The sequence below is a fragment of the Macaca thibetana genome, chromosome X (genome assembly GCF_024542745.1).
Source record: "Macaca thibetana thibetana isolate TM-01 chromosome X, ASM2454274v1, whole genome shotgun sequence".
Lineage (NCBI taxonomy): Eukaryota > Metazoa > Chordata > Mammalia > Primates > Cercopithecidae > Macaca > Macaca thibetana.
The window spans coordinates 119,054,361-119,072,845 of record NC_065598.1 but is presented as its reverse complement, the minus strand read 5'-3'; the positions used below and the strand labels follow the sequence as shown (position 1 = coordinate 119,072,845).

The window sequence follows — 18,485 nt, the reverse complement described above, 5'->3', positions numbered from 1 at the left end:
TTTAAAGGAAATGTTTCTGAGTCATAAAATGGATTAATTTTTGAAATCACTTCTATTTCAGTGCCTCACAAATAAGGTTGTCTACTCTTAGCAGTAATAGCATAAAAGTAAAATAAGGAAATCACCATCAAAACATTTCTACTTTTTATGAAGAACTATAGAAACTGTAAAGATACTGGAGGAAAAAAACAAAAAGCAGCAGAAAAGGGAGGCTGGAATATGAAAACCAAAACACAAACTGGAATCATAATGCTGCCTAACCTAGACCAGTTTACATGAACAGATTATTCTTATTAGAATTATTGTTCTTTACTATGGAGACAATGCTTTAGATTAACATTTTGTTTCAAAGTTTATTTTCTAAAAAAGTTAACTCCTTAAAATTAATTCAGATACCACTTTACTCAAGATTACAACAGTACAGTATAAGAAACTTTATCATCAGTACAGTGTAAGAAACTTTATCATCTCCCTGCGACTAAGCGCTTTCTAGCTGCTACTTGATGTTTATTATAAAACATGAAACATATCACATGCAACTTTAAACATCCATCAGCTCTCGGTTGAAAATAAGCTTTTCTCCTACTTAATCCCCCAAAAGGTTCCTGATCACTATGAGAAGTTTAACTTCCTCCTCTGTCTTTTCCATTTAGAGTTCTTGTATCCTTTTTATTCTCTTTCCCCAAGGAAAGTATCACTATGAAATCTATAAATCATCCCACTGGGAGGCAGTGTATCACCATGTAAAGAAGTGTTCTAGAATTAGGCAGAACTGGATTCAAAAAGTAAGCTTGGTCACTTATTAGCTGAGTGATCTTGGGCAAGTCTCTTAACAATTCGGAACCTCAGTAAATGACCTCAACAGGGTTGTTGTAAGAAACAAAAAATTAAATGTTAGGGAACCTAGTACAACTTGTCATATAGTAAGAAAATGCTATAAGTGGTATCCTGTCGATACAAACATTATCATTAATGCAAAACCAACTATAGGAAACTATTTTTCTTCCAACATCAGCTTTTAAATATGAATACCAATAATGCAATTATAATGCAGGGTTACATTTCTTTAAAAAAAATCGAAGGTTTCGATTCAATTACCATTTGAGAACCTGTATAATATACACTGTACAATGAAACAAGGATTCAAAATCAGATGAAAACAGTTCCTAGACTGAAAAGCTTAATCTTGTTATAAGTGATAAATCTGGATATTTGCCAATATTGTACATTCAAACACTATATATACATACATGCACACATAATTGCCTCAAGTTAGAAATCTTTCTTTTTTTAAATTTAATTTCATCTTTTTTTTTTAAGAGAAAGAGTCACTGTCACCCAGGCTGTAGTGCAGTGGCACGACCTTGGCTCACTGCAGCCTCAACCTCCTGGGCTCAAGTAATCCTCCCATCTCAGCCTCCCAAGTTGCTGAGACTACAGGTGTACACTGCCACGCCTGGCTAATTTTTGAATTTTTGGTAGAGACAGGGTCTTGCTATGTTGCCCAGGCTGGTCTGGAACTCCTGGGCTCCTGCCTCTGCCTCCCAAAGTGCTGGGATTATAGGTGTGAGTCACTGCTCCCGGCAGAAACCTATTTTTCTGTAGTAACTTAGAAAACTGCTTCAGTCTAACTTGAAAGGATTAGCAACGGAATATCCTATTATAGGAACTTTTCTAATAAAATCCCATATTGTCCAAATGATCCCTCTGAAATTTTTCAAGTATATTTAGAATACCCAAATATGAATATAACTACTGAATATTCCTCAATGAATAGTAGCACTTTATGCACTGATATTTAACCAAAACTCAGAAAGTACATATATGGCAGGGCGCAGTGGCTCATGCCTGTAATCTCAGCACTTTGGGAGGCCAAGGTGGGCGGATCACCTGAGGTTGGGAGTTCGAGACCAGCCTGACCAATATGGAGAAACCCCGTCTCTACTAAAAGTACAAAATTAGCCGGACATGGTAGCACATGCCTGTAATCCCAGCTACTCGGGAGGCTGAGGCAGGAGAATTGCTTGAACCCAGGAGGCAGAGGCTGCAGTCCAGCCTGGGCAACAAGAGCGAAACTCCGGCTCAAAAAAAAGTACATATACTCACAACTGGAAAAATCCATTTGTAATTGACAAGTTTGCTTTTCAAAAACATACCTTCATGCTTCTGTTTCCCTGCCAGCCATGACTACCACCACTTCCTCAATTCTCCTGCCAGGAGTAAAGTCTGAGGAATGTCTTTTGGCCTGAATGAGTGGTGGAAACAGGGAGGGACATATCCCAAAGGAAAAAATATTATGGTTTTGCTAATAATATTTCCTACACTTTATCTTCTTCTTTATAACAGTGTAGAAGGGAAATTCTCAAAGGTTCATGTTCCTATCTTTAATACTATTTCTTTAGACCACAAAAAAATGCCTCTAGCTTTGTAAGAAGATATTAAACACATTCTTGGTAATAATATTTAGCCACCGTAAAGTTTGCAAGTTAGGTACAAGGCAGTAGACACACTGGTGAGTGCAAAAATTCTCCTTGCTTTTAAAAGGAGAAAAAGGTTGGAAATCTAAGGAAAAAGATTATCGTATTTCCCAATCCTGAAATGGAAGTACTTCAAGTATACCAAACCTCAATCATTTTATATGATGGGTGTGTGGGCGAGTGAATGAAATGAAAATCAAATACTAGGCCAGGTGCGGTGGCTCATGCCTGTAATCCCAGCACTTTGGGAGGCCAAGGCAGGTGGATCACGAGGTCAGGAGTTCGAGACCAGCCTGACCAACATGGTGAAACCCCGTCTGTACAAAAAATACAAAAATTAGCCAGGCGTGGTGGCACGCACCTGTAATCCCAGCTACTCAGGAGGCTGAGGCAAGACAATCGCCTGAACCCAGGAGGCAGAGGTTGCAGTGAGCCGAGATCACGCCACTGCACTCCAGTCTGGGCAACAGAGCAAGACTCCATCTCAAAAAAAAAAAAAAAGAGCTGCCATCTCGCGTCCCCGTGTGCGTGTGCCTGATCTCAGCTGGTCCACCCAAGATCCCCTGAGCACCAACCCTAGTCCCCCGCGCGGCCCCTTATTCGCTCCGACAAGATGAAAGAAACAATCATGAACCAGGAAAAAACTCGCCAAACTGCAGGCACAAGCGCGCATTGGTGGGAAAGGAACTGCTCGCAGAAAGAAGGTGGTGGTTCACAGAACAGCCACAGCAGATGATAAAAAACTTCGGTTCGGCCAGGCGCGGTGGCTCACACCTGTAATCCCAGCACTTTGGGAGGCCGAGGCGGGCGGATCACAAGGTCAGGAGATAGAGACCACGGTGAAACCCCGTCTCTACTAAAAATACAAAAAATTAGCCGGGCGCGGTTGTGGGCGCCTGTAGTCCCAGCTACTCGGGAGGCTGAGGCAGGAGAATGGCGTGAACCCGGGAGGCGGAGCTTGCAGTGAGCCGAGATCGGGCCACTGCACTCCAACCTGGGCAACAGAGCGAGACTCCGTCTCGAAAAAAAACAAAAAAAAAAAAAAAAAAAAAACTTCGGTTCTCCTTAAAGAAGTTAGGGATAAACAATATCTCTGGTATTGAAGAGGTGAATATGTTTACAAACCAAGGAACAGTGATCTACTTTAACAACCCTAAAGTTCAGGCATCTCTGGCAGCGAACACTTTCACCATTACAGGCCATGCTGAGGCGAAGCAGCTGACAGAAATGCTACCCAGCATCTTAAACCAGCTTGGTGCAGATAGTCTGACTAGTTTAAGGAGACTGACCGAAGCTCTGCCCAAACAATCTGTGGATGGAAAAGCACCACTTTGCTACTGGAGAAGATGATGATGATGAAGTTCCAGATCTTGCGGAGAATTTTGATGAGGCTTCCAAGAATGAGGCAAACTGAATTGAGTCAACTTCTGAAGATAAAACTTGAAGAAGTTACTGGGAGCTGCTATTTTATATTATGACTGCTTTTTAAGAAATTTTTGTTTATGGATCTGATAAAATCTAGATCTCTAATATTTTTAAGCCCAAGCCCCTTGGATACTGCAGCTCTTTTCAGTTTTTGCTTATACACAATTCATTCTTTGCAGCTAATTAAGCCAAAGAAGCCTGGGAATCAAGTTTGAAACAAAGGTTAATAAAGTTCTTTGCCTAGTTAAAAAAAAAAAAAGAAGAGGGTATCAACCTTTGGGTAACAGTAATTGCATATATAAGATGATCATGGAGCCGGGCACAGTAGCTCACACCCGTAATCCCAGCACTTTGGGAGGCCAAGACAGGGGTTATCACTTGAGCTCAGGAGGTCAACACAAGCCTGGCCAACACAGTGAAACCCTTTCTCTACTAAAAATACAAAAATTAGCCAGGTGTGGTGACGAGTGCCTGTAATCCCAGCTACTTGGGAGGCTGAGGCAGGAGAATCACTTGAACTCGGGAGGTAGAGGTTTCAGTGAGCCAAGATTGCACCACTACATTCCAGCTTGGCCAACAGAGTAAGGCTCTGTCTCAAAAAAAAAAAAAAAAAAAGATGATGATCATGGGCTCTTTTAACTTAGTTTATTAACAACCAACTGCCAAAGACTGAAGCATTCCAAGGCTACGTTAAAGCCCTCAGTTGTTTTGTATGTTTTCTCAGTTGTTATTTTTCCCCTAAAGTTTTTCAGTGAAGCCCTAATTTTTCAGTATTTGTCACTAATCTCAAATTAGGAACACAATGTCAAAACTGCATTGATGGCTGGTTTTAGCCCAATATTCTTTAATGTAGAGTAAACCCAATACACAGTATTTCAATAGATATTTTTTAACACTTCTGTAGCGACAAAGTCCAACTGACTATATTCCCTAAGGGCAGAGACTACATAATCTAGTTTACCATTGTATATCCCATCTTTCATAGGTACATTTTTTTTTTTTTTGAGACGGAGTTTCACTCTTGTCACCCAGGCTAGAGTGCAATGGCGCAATGTCAACTCACTGCAACCTCCACCTTCCAGGTTCAAGCAATTCTCCTGCCTCAGCCTCCCAAATAGCTGGGACTACAGGCATGCGCCACCATGCCAAGCTAATTTTGTATTTTTAGTAGAGACGGGGTTTCTCCATGTTGCTCAGGCTAGTCTTGAATTCCCGATCTCAGGTGATCTGCCCACCTCAGCCTCCCAAAGTGCTGGGATTACAGGCGTAAGCCACCACTCCCGGCCTATTTTTTTCTTTTTTTTTTTTTTTGAAACGGAGTCTTGCTCTGTTGCCAGGCTGGAGTGCTGTGGCGCAATCTCGGCTCACTGCAATCTCAGCCTCCCGGGTTCAAGCAATTCCCCTGCCTCAGCCACCCAAGTAGCTGGGACAACACGCGCGCGCCACCATGCTAGGCTCGTTTTTTGTATTTTAGTAGAGACGGGGTTTCACCATGTTGGCCAGGATGGTCTCGATCTCCTAACCTCATGCTCTGCCTGCCTCAGCCTCCCAAAGTGCTGGGATTATAGGCACAATGAGCCACCGCACCCAGTCCCCCATAAGTACTTTAAATACCAGCTGATTTTAACAGCCCTAGAGAAACTTATGAAATGCATGTATATAGTTTGAACATAATTTGACAGGGTTCACAAATCTCTATCCCACCCATGGACCCCAGCTTAAAAACCACCAATATAGTATATTTAAAATCCAACTGCATTTCTTTAATTTTATTTTACTACTGTTTTTTGTTTTTTGAGTGGGGGTCTCACTCTATCACCCAGGCTGGAGTACAATGTCACGATCTCAGCTCACTGCAACCTCCGCCTCCCAGGCTCAAGTGATCCTCCCACCTCTGCCACCTGAGTAGCTGAGACCACAGGTGAGCACCACCGCACCAGGCTGATTGGGTTCTTTTTTTTTTTTTTTTTTGTATTTTTGGTAGAGGGGGCGTTTTACCATGTTGCCCAAGCTGGTCCCGAACTCCTGAGCTCAAGCGATCCACCAGCCTCAGCCTCCCAAAATGCTAGGAATACAGAAATGAACCACCTAGCCCAGCCCATTAATCTTATATAATAAATCAAATCTCCCCAAAATAACCTTTTGTCTCCCATAGTCACTACACAGACCACAAATTCCTTTATATGGTCAGAAATGCAGTCCCCCTTCAAGCTATATCTTGTCTCATAATGGTTTCAATTAACTAAATAAAAGACCTTAAAAATTAAACGGACCTATTTAATGATAGTGACACCAACAAAACCTCCAAACGTCAACCAGCTAGGGGGAAAAAAAAAACACAAATTACTCAATGAACTATTAAAATAGCCAAGTATGAAAACAAAACTGGAAGTGCCCTTAAGATCAGATACTACCATTCACTCCCACTCAAAGGAAAAAAAAAAAAAAAAAGATCTTAGTTTACAATATAGTTGTTTCCACAATTGTGCCAAAATCACTTCTCTACATTTGAATTCACCTTCAGTAATATTTTTTGAGGTGACAGCACAAGCATAAACAGGCCAGAAACATAAAATAGCTTTAAAAATCGCAATAAAAGAGGAATATTTATTTTATGAAATGACATATCAACCTCTTTAAGACTTAACTCTCAAACTATGCTACAGAATCAGTTTACCTTCAAAAGTCTCTAAACTGAATATTTTTCTTTCTTTTATAGTAACACTTCTCCCTAGTCACAAAAGGATTCATCTTCTTTCTACTGTCTTCTCAGAAAAAAATTTCCACAATCCACATTTCTTCCTAAGAAAATGGTAAAGGGAACCTGAATAATACGTACTGGTTATCTTAGAGTTTTGTTTTAACTTAGGTGGCCCTCAGGAAAGTTGCTTTTCAACATTAAGACAATATAATCACCTCAGTCTAACAGCCACTTGAAAAAAATTCAACTGGAAATTCTCCTGGATTTTAAAAAAAAACACTATCTTGTCTTTTTACTATTGACCATGTACCAATAAAAACTCCCCCAAAAGGGTAAAAGTAAACAAACTCCCAGAATATGGCAATTTAAAATAATTTAAATCACCTTCATTCCCACGGAAATCCCTACAGGTCTTATTTTATTTTATTTTAGAGACAGAGTCTCGCTCTGTCGCCCAGGCTGGAGTGCAGTGACACGATCTCAGCTCACTGTAACCTCCACCCCCAGGTTCAGGGGGTTCTCCTGCCTTAGCCTCCCAAGAAGCTGGGATTACAAGCACACGCCACCACACCTGGTTAATTTTTATGTTTTTGGTAGAGATGGGGTTTCACCATGTTGGCTAGGCTGGTCTTGAACTCCTGACTCAGGTGCTCCACCTGCCTCGGCCTCCCAAAGTGCTGGGATTACAGGCATGAGCCACCGTGCCCAGCCTCTACAGAGGTTTTAAATCCCTTCTTAATGCTTACTAAGTGGGCAAGTTATTTGGTCTCTCTATGCTTCAGTTTCTTCTGAAAAAGAAGGTATTAATTAGGGTCATCATATATCCTTTCTCTCAAACAGTCCTAGTTTCTGCTATTATCTCAGCATGCCATTTGGTGAGTGCCCCCTTTCACTCACTCTTCACTTGATCTTAGCCAAAAGGCCAAGAAGCAATCCCTTTCAGGCTTAAAAGTATCCTGGCTTGAACAATAAATCATATGGTCACCCTACCTCATAGAGTTATGAAGATATAGTAAGCTAATACACACAAAGCATTTTTTAAGAGTATCTGGCATATGGTAAGAGTTCAGTTAGTATTAGTTCTTGTTAATGTTAGTCACTGTCAGTGACTTCTTATAGAAGATTTTGAACTGTATAATGAACAGTGCTCCCACAATATTCCTTCTTATAAATAAAATGATGCATTTAATGTCCCACATTAAATTCTTCCAAAAAACTAAGCAGCACTAACTGCTTGAAATCAACACTAACCAATTTATCCCACAGCAATAGCAGTATCAACAGCATTCACATTGTATCACGAATTGTAATAGAGGCCATATTAGAGTTACTAACGGGAAAGTGACAGTGAAAAGTAAAACTTTAGTGCCAAACCAAGTCCCTTAATATTCTAGCAGCCTGTCTCAACCAGTGTTCCTCATGTTAACTACAGAACTCAGAAAATGACTTGACTACAGAACTCAGAAAATGACTTGAGTGACTATTTCCTGAAGTCTCCCAAGAATAATACCTAACTAATATCTTTCTAGATGTGCAGGGGAGAAACTAATTTATAATATATGATGGATGCCTTGGGGAGTAATTCTGTCATGGAACACCAGTTCTTGATTTTCTTGGAATACAAAGGGGGAAATATGGACGAAAAGACTCCTCAATGAACAAAGAGTCTAAGACTGCTTGCTGTTCAACACCTGAGAAAAAAGTATTTCCTACATGTTAAAGCTTAAAGGAATGATCAATATAAATATATAAATTTGACTCATGGCAATGAAAAGCACAAATAGATACATTTGGTTTTCCTTGTCTCCACAAATTTATCTTAGGTCAGAAGTCCAACATCCAGAATTCCTTCAGATAAAAAAAAACTTCAGTTACAATTTTAAAAAAAACAAATAACAAATAAACAGGAAGACCGGGTGGGCGTGGTGGCTCACGGCTGTAATCCCAGCACTTTAGGAGGTGGAGATGGGTGGATCACCTGAGATCAGGAGTTCCAGACCAGTCTGGCCAACATGGGGAAATCCCATCTCTACCAAAAACACAAAAAATTAGCCGGGCGTGGTGGCACACGCCTGTAGTCCCAGCTACTTGGGAGGCTGAGGTGAGGGAATCGCTTGAACCTGGGAGGTGGAGGTTGCTGTGAGCCCATCGTGCAACTGCACCACAGCCTGAGCAACAAGAGTAAAACTCTGTCTAGGGGGGGAAAAAACAGAAAGGAAAAAGAAAACTGAGACTAAGATACCGATCACTAATGAACCTAGTAACTTGGGGCCCTGATATTAACTATTTATCACCTGATAACAGTAACAACAAGAAAACTTAGTAGTGAAAGATGAACTAAAATAGGAAGTATAAGCAAACAACAGGAGACATTAATAGAATAAAAAAGTATTTTCAAGGTACAATTAGATAACAAAAAATCCCCCTAAAGAACCAGAGTGCTGAATTGTTAAAGATTAGCCTGAACGTTTTACTTCAAATCTAACCACTCAATAAAACAAGCTGAAGGACTGGGGAACGTTTCTCAGAGACAATCTCCATTTTAAATAGAGCATAAATGACATAAAAGAAAAAATATCTATGAAATCATTTCATGTCTCATATGATTTCACCCAAAAAAATTCAAGAATATAATTCATTATCCCAAAAACTTTAATAAGCATAAGCAAACAAAACCAACGCTTAGATTTATTTCAACTACTTCTATTACTATTAGAAGACAATATAGACCTCAGGCAGCAACTCATGTGACTCTGGGTAAAAATCTGTATTTACCTTGCACTATACATGAAAAAGAGTCTTGATTTTGTAAAATTAAAATAAGAATGCATGCTCTCTGATGACAGATAGCCCAAGACCTAAACCAGGTAAGGGAAACAACTGAGTTTTAACAAAAAAGCACAAAGGTTTTGAGGCCAGGCTAATCAGAGTGTGAATCCAAAGCCGTCAATTATCATCATGTGACTTGGGACAAGGCATTTACTCTCTAAGAGCGTCAACTTCCCCATGTGTAAAATGATGAGGACCGCCTATCTTGCAAAGTGGTTGAGAAGATTAAACAGAAGATTAAAACAAGGTTACTGATATACAGTAGGAACTTAAATAGCAGTTAAACTAAGTTTCTTAGAATGCTTCAGGTTTCAAAAGTTATTCTTGCAAAAATGTAAATAGGACTTGTTTTCCCCCTCCTTGAATAATGTACAACAGAATTTAAACTTTTTGAGATAAGGCCTTACTCTGTTGCCCAGGATGAAGTGCAAAGGCATGATCATGGCTCACTGCAGCCTCAACCTCCTGGGGTTCAAGTGATCCTCCCACCTCAGCCTCCCCAGTAATTGGGGCCACAGGCTGCACAACCACACCCAGCTAATTTTTAAATTTTTTTGTAGAGATGGGGTCTCCCTACGTTGCCCAGGCTAGTCTCAAACTCCTGGGCTCAACAGATCTTCCCACCTTGGCCTCCCAAAATGCTGGGATTCAGAGGGTGAGTCACCACGCCCAGACAACTTATTTCTTATAAAAGACTTTTATCTTTGAGTTGTCCCTTAAATTAGGCAGAGCTTACTGAAATCTCCCTAGTTTGTCTCATCAAGCCTAGTAATGTATTTCCCAATTAAAATACAGTCATGTGCCATATAATGACATTTTAGCCCACAACAGACTGCATATAAGACAGTGGTCCCACCCGGGCACGGTGGCTCATGCCTGTAATCCCAGCACTTGGGGAGGCCAAGGCAGGCAGATCATGAGGTCAGGAGTTTGAGACCAGCCTGACCAACATGGTGAAAACCCGTCTCTATTAAAAATACAAAAATTAGCTGGGTGTGGTGGCACGCACCTGTAATCCCAGCACTTGGGGAGACTGAGGCAGGAGAATCGCTTGAACTCAGTAGGCAGAGGTTGCAGTGAGCCAAGATCTCGCTACTCCACCCTAGCCTGAGCGACAGAGGGAGACTCCGTCTCAAAAAAAAAAAAAAAAAAAAGACAGTAGTCCCATAAGATTATAAGGGAGCTGCCCTATAGAGGTGTATTAATTTTTCTTTTCTATCATATTTTTATTGTATCTTTTTTGTTTTCAAACGCAAACACTTACCACTGTGTTATAACCACCTACGATATTCAGTACAGCAACATGCTGTACAGGATTGTAGCCTAGGAGCAACAGGCCCTACTATATGGCATAGGTATGTAGTAGGCTATTCCATCTAGGTGTGTGTAAGTACACTGTATGATGTTCACAAACCAAAATCACCTAAAGATGCATTTCTCAGAAGGTATGCCCGCCATTAAGCAATGCATGACTGTAATAAAAAATAGACCAGCTGGGCACAGTGGCTCACGTCTGTAATCCCAGCACCCTGGGAGGCTGAAGCGGGCAGATCACCTGAGGTCGGGAGTTCGAGACCAGCCTGACCAACACGGAGAAACCCCATCTCTACTAAAAATACAAAATTAGACGGGCGTGGTGGCGCATGCCTGTAATCCCAGCTACTCGGGAGGCTGAGGCAGGAGAATCGCTTGAACCCAGGAGGCAGAGGTTGCAGTGAGCTGAGATCGCGCCCTTGCACTCCAGCCTGGGCGACAAGAGCGAAACTCCATCTCAAAGAAAAGAATACACCATTGACATTATTCATCCTCTCTTTCTTCAGCAGAAGGAATGTAAAACAATTTCAATAATCTCTTCTTGGCCAGGCACAGCGGCTCTGCCTGTAATTCCAGCACTTTGGGAGGCTGTGGTGGGTGGATCACCTGAGGTCAGGAGTTTGAGACCACCCTGGCCAACATGGTGAAACCATGTCTCTACTAAAAACACAAAAAATTAGCTGGGCGTGATAGCGGGCACCTGTAATCCCAGCTACTGGGAGGCTGAGGCAGGAGAATCGCTTGAACACGAGAGGCAAAGGTTGCAGGGAGCCCAACATCACGCCACTGCACTCCAGCCTGGGCAACAAGAACAAAACTCGTCTCAAAAAATAAATAAATCTCTTCTTGACTTACTACAATAACCATACGTAAAGACTCCTTGGTGTCTACTGGTGAGTATCAAAGATCTATAGCAAGCATACATTAAAAACACAATTCAGATAGCAGATTACCACAGCTGCTGAAGATGTGTAGATTTTTAAAAGGCATATACACAAAAATTAGACTCCACCAAGCAACACCACTTACAATGAAGAAATATAAAATTTGGGTAAATTAAACGTAAAGCAGGCAACTCAAGAGACTGAAAAATCAAACTGATAATTTTCCTTTCTCACATATCTTTGCCGATCAGAACACACGATAACCATCATTTATGATACACAGAAACATAAAGAATTATTACACAGGGACAGTATTGAACCACGAACTAAAGTCCTGAACATATAGCCAATGCAGAAGAATATAAATAACTTTTTTTTTTGTAGACTGAGTCTCGCTCTGTCACCCAGGCTAGAGTGCAGTGGCGCTATCTCAGTTCACTGCAACCTCTGCCTCAGCCTTCCAAGTAGCTAGGACTACAGACACGCACCACCACGCCCAGCTAATTTTTGTATTTTTAGTAGAGATGGGGGTTTCACCATGTTGGCCAGGCTGGTCTTGAACTCCTGATCTCATGATCCGCCCGCCTCAGCCTCCCAAAGTGCTAGGATTACAGGCGTGAGCCAAGGCACCCAGCCAAACACTTTTAAAATAGCCTGTCTTTAAAGTTCCTTCCTTACTCTCCAACAATCAGTATATACTGAATGCATATACTCCAACATCAGTATATACTGATGCCCACACCTGAGACTATCCCTCTCCCTTGCTATTCTCCCCAACTCCCAAAATGGTACTCCATTATATAGTAAACTGTAAGTTTTAGTTTTTTAATTTTTTTTGAGACAGGGTCTTGCTCTGTTGCCCAGGCTGGGTGCAGTGGCGCAATCATGGCTTACCGCAGCCTCTATCTACCGGGCTCAGGCAATCCTCCTGCCTCAGCTTCCCAAATAGCTGGGACCACAGGTGTGCACCACATCTAATTTTTAAATTGTCTGTAAAGATGGGGTCTCCCTATGTTGCCCAGGCTGGTCTTGAACTCCTTGGGCTCAAGCGATCCTCCCACTTCGGCCTCTCAGCCTCCCAAAGTGTTGGTATTACAGGTGTGAGCCACTGTGCCCAGTCGATTTTGGTTTAAGTTCAAAAGTCAACTTGCAGCATCAAAAACTGAAGTCTGCCATCTATTATAAAGAACCCAAAGCAGAAAGATTATGCTATTCTCTGTTTACTACCTTCCCACATATGACTGTGGGTGGTATCAGTTAAACATGTACAATATTAAGCATTACTAAACTGCATATTTTCACATCTAACCCTAAATTCCCAAAGGAATAGATATGAGCCTTAGCCTGTCTCCCAAGCCCATCCCATTCATTTTAATTTATAAGTCCTCAGGTGACCGCAGAAGTCAATAAAGTTGAAAAAGAAATGTAGAATTCGATTTCAAGAAAATCTTATTTGAGCGTTTGGGCTTTAAAAAATCCTAACTAAATATACTTGAAAGTTACCAAAGTCATCATGTGTTGGTGTATTAGTTTAGCTATTGCCTCACCACAATAAAATAAATCTGATGCCACAATCCTTACCATCTACTAAGAATATTTGTATATGAATAAAAATTTGAAATATGTCACCTATTTTCCTTTAACATCCTTCTAAAGCTAAAATTCTGAATATGAAATACACAAACAGATTAATGATAACAGTCATAAAATGTCTGTTCCCAGATTGGGGTGAAATTTTGCTATAAATTATATATCCATTATTTTGGATTCCTTTCAGAACTGTGATATATATTTTTAAAATGTATCTCCTAGGGGGGAAAAAATAAACCTGACACTGAACGTACAAAACTGCCGGAAAAAAAAAAAAAAAAAGGCACTTACCTTAATAGAATTTAGGAGCAGTTCACGAATACACTAATTAAGGGAGACCAAGGATTTTCATTGCAACACATTTTTACTGTTTATGGGTAATGGTCAGAATGTTAACAGAGAATACTGAAATATTTTACATATCAACTTCTAACTAGTTATAGCACCAGATCCTTGGGGCGTGGGGTGATTTAAACCATTTTAAATGTAAACACTCATTTTCATATCAGTTAAAAAAAAAAAAAAAAGAACCCACTCCACCCTCTCTGCCAGTCTCTGATACACCTTAGAATACTATAGTTACTTCACAGTGGGAAGGAATAGCTAATAAGTACATTTCTTTTCCAACCCGCTTCTCTACCTAGTCATTAAACACCAAATCCTGAAACTGAATTCAGCTACCTAGATCTTTCTACCAGGAATGTTCCCTATGGTACCTCAATCCCTTCCACTGTCACTTACTGCAACTGCCAAAGCCCCTCCTATTAATAGTAAATCCCTTTCATACTGACTCACTGTAACTCCAACTTGATGAAATAGACACCAAGCAGAATTTACAAAATTTGCAAATGGAATTTTCCTGTTTTCAAAGAATTAAAAAGGAAACTAAAAGTAGAGCACATTCAGGCTAAACTATAAACATTTAAAGTTCAACCAATTTGTTGAACTTTATTTATGTTGCCTGTTTTATACTAGTTCCTGTTTAAACGTTTTTTTTTTTTTTTGAAAGTTTTGCCAAGTATTGTGTAATCACTTACACAAGGCTAAACTTCCCATGCAAGTAATTTTGACATGTAAATATAAACTTAAGTCATTACCCCCAAGACTGTAAGACAATCTGGAAATTCTTCTGCAAAACAAAATTTCTCTTAAACTATGGAAATTTTTAACAGCATACACAAAAGTAGAGAGAATGATAGTAACAATGAGCGCTTCTGTATTCATCCAGCTACAACAATCAACTCAAGGCCACTTCTGTTTCACACCTACCTCCTACCCACTCCCTCCTCTCATTATTATCTTCAAAAATAATTAAGAGGAAGATACTATGTTCTCTAAGTACACTTCTACCCAGAGATAGCAAAAGTATCAAAAACTAGCAAGTTAAGAAGTCAAAATCCTACAATGTAACTATACAGCCGCCTTACACAATTCCTTGGTAGGTGATAAATTTAAGAACTCAGTTAAACACAAAGATATAACCATCTTTAAGAATTTTAACGAAGTCCATAAAACCCAAAGGGCATATTTAAAATTATACCTAAAAAAACAAATAGGGAAATGTGATGAAAACGGACTTAAACATTTGCAATTAACTTACTTAACGTGGCACCTTAGTTCAAAACGAAAAAAATCGACTATTTAACATAATGTGCCATAAAACTGCAATTCAACCACTTGAAAAACTGCTGAACACTTACATACCTTAAACTGGTCCTTCTGATCCCTAATTATAGATTGATATCAATGTAGAAAGAAAACCAGGCATTTTAACGTAAGTGGTTGAAAATGTTGAAAATTAACCCCACTGTTCATCGTAAAGTATATGAGAGCAAGCCTAAACTACCTGAATTATATGTCATTAAACAAATGCATCCACTTCCCAGGGCCTTTTTTTTAACAAAATAAGTTCACATATACCCTTAAACGTAACGCGCTAGGCTACAGACAGAATTAGGAGACCGCCTCCTGCTTTTGCTCCTAACCAATACGCAGAGAGAGAAGGTTGGCAGAAAAGTGCTGCGAGGACAGTAACAAACACCAGCAGCTCCCGAGCAGGCCCTGCTAGAGCCAGGAATGACGCACTTCGGTAACCCGACTCTTTCTCCCCTCCACCCCCGCCCCCAGCAGCGGTGCTGACACCGCCAACAGCCCGGAGTAGGAAAAAAGACAACAGAAAAAAGGCAGAGGTTGGACCGCACTAGGTTTCATCAAGAAACCTCGATTATTCCTCTTTCGACACTAACCACTAGGACTAAACAGGAAAAGAAGCTTCGTGCTTAAGCAAGTCCCATCATGGTGGTTTAAGAGTCACTAAATTAAGCTGATAATGAGTCCAATCCACAGAGACAAATACAGGGTGTGGCTGCTGTGAAATACGGCGGTCCGTGGGAGAAAAGGGGTATGGAATTTACACTCCAGTGTGAAGGGAAGATGGGGCTTTACGGTGGGAGAAGGGGGTGGCCCGCGCATTTTAAGGAACCATTGCAAACCAACACAAGCGTCTCGTTTACTTAAATCCAACCTTACAGATCAAAAGTTTCCAATAGATATATCATGTAAACTGTAAATTAACATTTAATCCAACACCATGGCCCTCAATTTAAAAACTACATCCAAGAGAAAGAAGGAGGGAGAGAGAAGAGGGGTGGTAAGCAACAACATAAAAAACATTCTAGGCCACGGAAGAGAAAGTCTCACAAACCGGATGAAACTACTAATGCAATATTAAAAATTAAAGCCGAGCACTGAAGCACGAAAATCACACGATAACCCATTACAGTTAAGGATTAAAAATAAAATGACATATGCACCAAGGGGGAGCGGAAACTAAATGTCGAAAGTACAGCGGTTTATAAAAAACTAAAGGCAAAACAAGACATTCTCGCGACGGGGGGAAAAAAGGCCGAAATCAACAATACGTTCACAATTCTAGGCCAAAAGAAAATGGGAACGGGGCTCAAAGTTTTGCGGAACTACTTGATGCTGTTTCCCACACCTTCTCTCTCCCACGGCCCATCCGACCCTTTTCGTCCCCAAATCGCCGTCCGCAGATCTCCGGATCCAGGGGAGAAGAAAAAAGAAAGTCGACCCCGAGCAAGAATAAAAGTGTGGAGTGAAAACGCACAGGCTGCCTACCTGGGGCAAGGATCAGCTCAGTTCGTGCCTTGAGAAAGACAGTGCGGGTGGGGGTGGGAATGAAAAGCAGCACTAAAACTAAAACAAAAGTGGCGCCAAAACCCCCCAACAAACAGCCTTCCACTCCCGCCCTTCCCCCCTCCGCCCATGCCAGGCAGGCAGGGCCCCCTTCGGGGCAAGGTCTGCGCGCGGGGGCCAACACCGCCAGACCCCAGCCGATTTAGAAAATTGTTGCCCGAAGAAAACTGACCGAAGTCGGGCCTCGGAAGGGATGGAGAGATCGATGCCAATCGCCTTCCCCAGCAGTTCCCCCACCACGCGCTGGAGATGATGGGGCGGGGGAGAAGCAGAGGGGCCCGTCACATGAATGTTGTTCCCTCTCTAGGAAGGGAAGAAGAGAGGGAGGGAGGGGGGAGGGAGGGAAGGAAGGAGGGGAAGGGAGAAGGGAGGGGGCACGAGGGAGGGGTGTGATCAGAGTAGATTTTCCCTCGCCTCCCTCGGTCCGAGGCCCAAATATACACAACTGAGCCTCCTTTCTCCCCTCCCCCCTAGGTTCCCAGCACCACCATTTTGCTCTCTGCCTTCCCCTCACCGCGACACCGCGCTCTCCCCAACCCCAACCACAGCCTCCCGGCTTTCCTCCCCCGACTACGGCTCGCACCCCACCCCACCTCCAGTTCGGGCTCTCCTAGGCTTATGAGCCTGCCGGAGAAAAGGAACCTAAATCTACTGCTACACAGAGAAGCGGAGCCTCCATCTTGCGCTGCTCCGCGTTCTCCATTTTGGGCCACCCATGGGGGGGGGGTCTCCGTAGAGGCCCCGAGGGAGAGTTGGGCGAGGGAAGGAAGAGAAAATCTTCAGCGAGGGTAGTCGAAAAGAAGAGCCCTGCGGTAGAAAGCCACTCTAGGAGTAGGAGGTAGGGAGGAAGGGGGGCTGGAAGTTCCTTGTAAGTGTTGGGGTAGCGACTTGGGGGGAGAAGAGAGAAAGGAGGGCCGGGGGCGCCGCGGGGGCGAGGAAGATCCTCCCGCGTGGACTCTGTCCCCCACTCCATGGCTGCCCCCCATGGGGGCGAAGGAAGCACAGGGGAAATTCAATGGCAACAGAGTGCCCAACCTTTTTCCCTCCCAACTCCTCTCTCTCGCCCTGTTTCAACCATACACACCTCACGGTGGGCCCCGCGCCCTCCGGGTGCCCCTCCAAACTTCTAGAAGCTTCGCCTCCGCCATTTTATAACTTACCTCCCCCCTCAGCGTACACAGAGGCAGCAACGAGACTGTTCGCCTCCCCCACTCCTCCTTCTTTCTCAGGCCGGGGGCTTCTTCACCCCTGGGCTGGTACAAGATATTTTTCCCCTTCCTCTTCTTTACACCCTCGAATTCTACTCAGGGACGGAAGCTCCCGCGGTTCTAGAGCGGTGGGGGGTTTTGAAAGTGGCGGTCGGATCCGGCGGGGTTTTTTTTTTTTTTTTTTTTTTTTTTTTTTTTTTTTTTTTTTTTTTTTTTTTTTTTTTTGGTGGCGCTTCGGGATTGTTTGGGGTGTTCGCTCTTCGGCGACTTGGAGGCGAATGGAACGCGCAGGCGCCATCTGTCGGCCACGAACCCGCGCCCGGCTCCCGTTGGGAGGGAGCGGCATCTAGCGGCAGAGAGTTGCCACTGCAACGCCTGGCTCCCAGCCCTCCCACCCAGCGTCCTCCTCCCAGTCACCGACCAATCGTGGCCGACTGACTCCCGGGTTCAGCGTCTCCGACGCCGCCCGCAAACCAGCCGCCCGCAGGGGCGCGCCGCCGAGTGGGGTAAACAAGGTGCCGTGCCCGCGCCTGACTTACTCATTCTTTTGGCCGCCCTTCCGCCGCGGACCCGATCGAACCGCGGTTTTTCTGTCATTAGTAGGGTGTCGAGGGGAGGGCGGTAAGAATGTCCGGCGGACCCCCGGGCCGTGAGAATCCAGAGGCTGGCTGGACTCGCTCGGGGACTCGTTCCCCGGGCCCCTGCGCTCCTCGCGCGGCGCTAAGGTGGCAGCCTAGTCGGGCATCACCCTTCGAAGTCCCCTCTTCTGACACACCCCAGCGAGGGGCCTGTGGCCCCAGTTCCCGGACCTTCAATGCTCCCTTGTCCCTACCCCTTCCCA

The 18,485-nt window shown here is 42.9% G+C and overlaps 1 protein-coding gene and 1 pseudogene across 16 annotated transcripts in view; one reads left to right on the top strand and one right to left on the bottom strand.

Annotated features, from left to right (window-relative positions):
• STAG2 (stromal antigen 2) overlaps positions 1-17,961 on the bottom strand; it is a 139,232-nt gene extending 121,271 nt beyond the window's left edge. For 3 of the 15 annotated variants that reach the window (XM_050776608.1, XM_050776598.1, XM_050776605.1), the window contains exon 1: positions 16,609-16,903. The gene's annotated coding sequence lies outside the window, so the exon portion shown is untranslated. Of the gene's footprint in view, positions 1-14,924; positions 14,946-16,358; positions 16,483-16,608; positions 16,904-17,029; positions 17,143-17,596 lie in introns of those variants that run through there. The other 12 variants (XM_050776596.1, XM_050776606.1, XM_050776594.1 and 9 more) reach the window with 7 other exon arrangements.
• On the top strand, positions 3,076-4,147 carry LOC126946394 (transcription factor BTF3-like; annotated as a pseudogene). Its single transcript, XR_007722651.1, has 2 exons — positions 3,076-3,214; positions 3,525-4,147. The product of XR_007722651.1 is annotated as a transcription factor BTF3-like (transcript).
• Positions 17,962-18,485: the final 524 nt, after the last annotated feature.